Source organism: Elephantulus edwardii, unplaced genomic scaffold (assembly GCF_000299155.1).
Source record: "Elephantulus edwardii isolate Elephantulus edwardi_28Jun2011 unplaced genomic scaffold, EleEdw1.0 scaffold00100, whole genome shotgun sequence".
Lineage (NCBI taxonomy): Eukaryota > Metazoa > Chordata > Mammalia > Macroscelidea > Macroscelididae > Elephantulus > Elephantulus edwardii.
In genome coordinates, this window is record NW_006399850.1 from 12,838,062 (window position 1) to 12,842,358 (window position 4,297).

Sequence of the window (4,297 nt, forward strand, 5' to 3'; positions counted from 1 at the left end):
TTATAAAATTACTGACAAAAACTATTGGTTGAAATCTTGTCTTATAAATCGTCTAACTATTTGCCATAGGGCTTAGCCAAGGACAAAAGTAAGAGTGGGAAGAAAGAACTATCTATCCATTGATATGTAAATTCAGAGCACTTAGAGGTACTGAATATGGAATAGTGTTTCAATCACGTCTTTGAAAACTTAATTTTTATAAAGTACTGTGGAGTTTATCATAAGCCCAAGTGTAACAGTACCCACAATGACTTTTCTATGATAAATAAGGATGAATAAAAGAAAAGAATGCTATTGTTTGACAATTAGCACATTCCCACAGTTTCTTAGCTGTTTTCTTATATTAATAGTGAACTCTGTTATTTCTAGTGACAAATGGCAAAGAAACATTTAGTATTTAAATAGTAAAGAAGTTTAAAGGAAATAGATCACATTTGCTTAACTGCTTCTCTGACCTTGAACAGTTGAGCTAGTGATACTCAGTGTGAAATGCTCCTGGAATAGCAAAATGAATAAAGCTCAATTCTGTAGTTTGAAGAAATCTGCTAAAAATTGTCTTATTCAGAGTTCAAACAATATTAATGTCAAAGAATTGTGGATATCAAAGCCAAAGAAGTTCTGCATTTTATACACCATAAACCTGGGTTGTGTATTAATTGCCAGATTCATTAGCAACAGTTTGACGCTGGGAATTAGGCTAGAAAATGATGAAAGACAACTCCTCTCCTTGAAAGAGACGTTAAAAGAGTTTTTATTCAAATATTTCTCGAAAACTAAATAGGAACCTGCTGGCAGACATAAAAAGAAAAAGGAAATGATCTACTGCTAAGTATAATTATGTTTATTCTTCAGTTAAAACTCATTGTATTTTTTTAATAGGACAACAGTAAGAAAAAAAATAGAACAACAGTAATGTTTCATAATAAAAAAAGGCCTATTCTTTATTTTGCTGTGAACTGCCATGTCTTTGGCAAAAATCTTTCTCTGTGTTGTAAATTAAGTTCCTCATGTATAAGAGATTGAAATATATTCTTTAGGCTTCAAATTTTCAGGAAAACAAATTGTTTACTGTAAAAATGACACTTCCTATACAGTTGACTGTCTTTAAAAATGTGTAAAATAGGAAGGAAGTGATTTTTGTTTCTTTGGCACCACCTTTCTTCAGTGCTGTCCAAGTGCACATTGCAAAGAATTTTTTTTTAAATTACAATTAATTAGATAATTAACAGAAGAAAATGCAAACAAAATTAATTCCATACACACCAAATTTAGTTTTTAAGTCCCTTTGCTTCCAAATCTTTATAATATTTATACTCAAGTCCTTTTTGTTATTCATATTATTTTAAGTTTTCACTTTTATATATTTCTAAATTCAGTGTTTCAAAAACAAGAAGTTCTAGTTTTTCTTTTGCAGTGTCTTTAGATTACACCTCAATTGTTTTGGAAAGCTTTGGTGAAGTCAAATTTTTCTTTATTAGTAAAATATCCTATTAGTTTAGTCTATAAGAAGGTCATATTTTTGGCATAATTACTGAAGAAGAACCTGTGCCTCTACATGGGTTCCACTGATAGGTGATTAATGTTTAGAGACAGGGAACTGACAACATATTTCAACAACCAGATGCTGCCTTGAATGCACTCACCAAGTTATGCCAAGAAGTCTGGAGGACAAACACTTGACCAATTGACTGGAAAAGATCCATATTTATTCCCAATCCAATGAAAGGTGACCCAAGAGAATGTGGAAATTATCAAACAATAGCATAATATCACATGCAAGCAAGATTCTGCTGAAAAATTATCCAGAAACAACTGGAACAGCACACCAATGGAGATCTGCAAGATGTGCAGGCTGGGTTTAAAAGAGGTCATGGTACTAGGGATATTATAGCTACTATTAGATGGATTTTAGCTGAAAGCAGGGAATACCAGAGGAATGTCTGTGTTTTATTGACTCTGCAATGACATTTGACTGTGTGGATAACAACAAACTGTGGCTGACTCTGAAAAGAATGGGAATCCAAGAACACTTGACTGTGTTTATGCAAAACCTATCTTGACCAGGAAGCAGTCATCAGAACAGAGTAAGGAAACACTATATTTCTCAAATCTGGGAAGGGTGTACGCCAGGGATGTGTCATATCTCCATACCTTTTCCATCTATATGCAGAGCAGATCATCAGGAAGGCTGGGTTCTATGAAGAGGAATGTGGCATCAGGATTTGAAGGAAGACTCATCAACAACTTGTTATGCAGATGACCTAACTTTGCTTGCTGAATCTGAAGAGGGCTTATACAGAAAGGTAAGGACTGCAGCCTTCAATATGGATTGAAGCTCAACATCAAGAAAAGAAAAATCCACACCACTGGCCCAATTGGAAGAATAAGGATGGATGTTGAAGAGATTTAGATTGTTAGCAGCTTTAATTTGCTTGGCTCTACAATCAACATTCTTGGATCCAGCAGCCAGGAAATCAAACGATGAAATGTGTTGGGAAAGTCTGCTGTCAGGGACATCTCCAGAGTACCGAAGAGCAACAATTTCAGTCCAGAGACTAAGGTGTGCCTGATATAGGCCATGGTCTTCACAATGACATGCTATGTAGCATAAAGCTGGACAATGATTAGAGATGATAGAAGGAAAACTGATGCCTTTGGGCTGTGGTGCTGGATAAAGGTATTGAATAAAGCATGGACTGCTAAGAGAACAAACAAGTTCATTCTGGAGAGGGTGAAACCAGACTGCTTCCTGGAGGCAAGAATTCTGAAGCCCCATCTGACATATTCCGGGAATGTTGCAAAGGAGAGACCAATCATTGGTCATGCTTGGGAAGGTAGAAGGACAGCACAAGAGAGGAAGACCCTCGATGAGATGGATGGACTCAGTGACTGGGGTCAGGGGGTTGTTGCGTCAGACTTGTTGAGGTTTGCTGAGGATAGAGCAGGATTCAGAGCTCTTGTACATAGGGTCCTGAGTCTAAGGCAACTTGATGGCACATAACAATAGCAACTGTCCATAGGAAGTTACACTACTAACCCCAAGGTGGTCTCTCTCTGAAGGTTTAAATCCACCAGTTGTTTCCAGGGGAAAAGATGAGCAATCCCCTCCAGTGTGTTTTATAGCCTTATAAAAACAGTTCCAGCTCCCTACAATGAGCATTGTCTAGAGAGAATAGAAAAATATGTTACCAATATAAGTTGTAGAAACCAAACACTTGATTATATTTTTTTTAAATAAAAGAAATTTTCATTGTCCTCAAAGTTGATTCTGACTCATGTTTATTGGCTATTTGTCCTCCATCAAGTTTGAAGCCGCAAATTTTAACAGTAGCAAACTGTCTCATCCTTTCCCCTAAGGGTGGCTCGTGAATTGAAATAGCCAATTTTTAGCTTAATAATTCAACGTTTAACTCACAACATGACCAAATACTAGGAACTTCTCTCCTCTCATTTCTGTTTCTTTGAATTACCCTATATTCATATAATAATAGATTGTAATCTAGTATTCAAAATTACCTCCTAGCCACTGGCTTTGATTTTCACCATAAGACAGAATAAAATTATACAAACCATAGGTGTTTGTGGACCACTATAGGAATTAAGTAGCTTATTAATAATGTAAATAAGGTGAATAGCATCTTTTCAAGTGGGAACATACAAAAGAGATATGTAGACCTCTAACATAGGTTGGTCCATTTTGGCACTTCTCTAGGCTTTAAAATGAGCAAAGTTAGAGGCAGAAAAGAGAAATCTCCCTACCATGAGGTCAGAAGAAGCAGAGTGTATAAAGCTTCCTTTATAGGCAAGACATTGCTATGTAGAATGGAGTATGACCAAACTGAGATACTGCAGCTCAGATAGCAGTAGCAATAATTATGGGAAACAAAATATCAGTGAGAGGCAAAACTATACTAAATGTATCACTCCATGGAACCATAGCTGAACACTAACTTCAAGGTTTACTGGTAGAGTGTTGTTTGGTACGATTGGGGAGGCATGAAATTTATAGAATCAAAAAAGCTTTGTATTTAGAGAGGAGAGAGACCTCAAATAAGTAAAAAACTCTGACAAACAAGAATGAAGTGGGAGGCATAGCACTCCTTGATCCTAAAAACTACTGTTGTTGTTATGTGCCGTCGAGTCGTTTGCGACTCATAGTGACTCCATGTACAACAGCCCTAAACCCTGCTCTATCCTGTGCCAATCGCACTGCCTCTGACACACCCATCATGATTACCCCAGTCACTGAATCAATCTACCTCATAAAGGGTCTTCCTCTCCTGCGATGTCCCTCTAC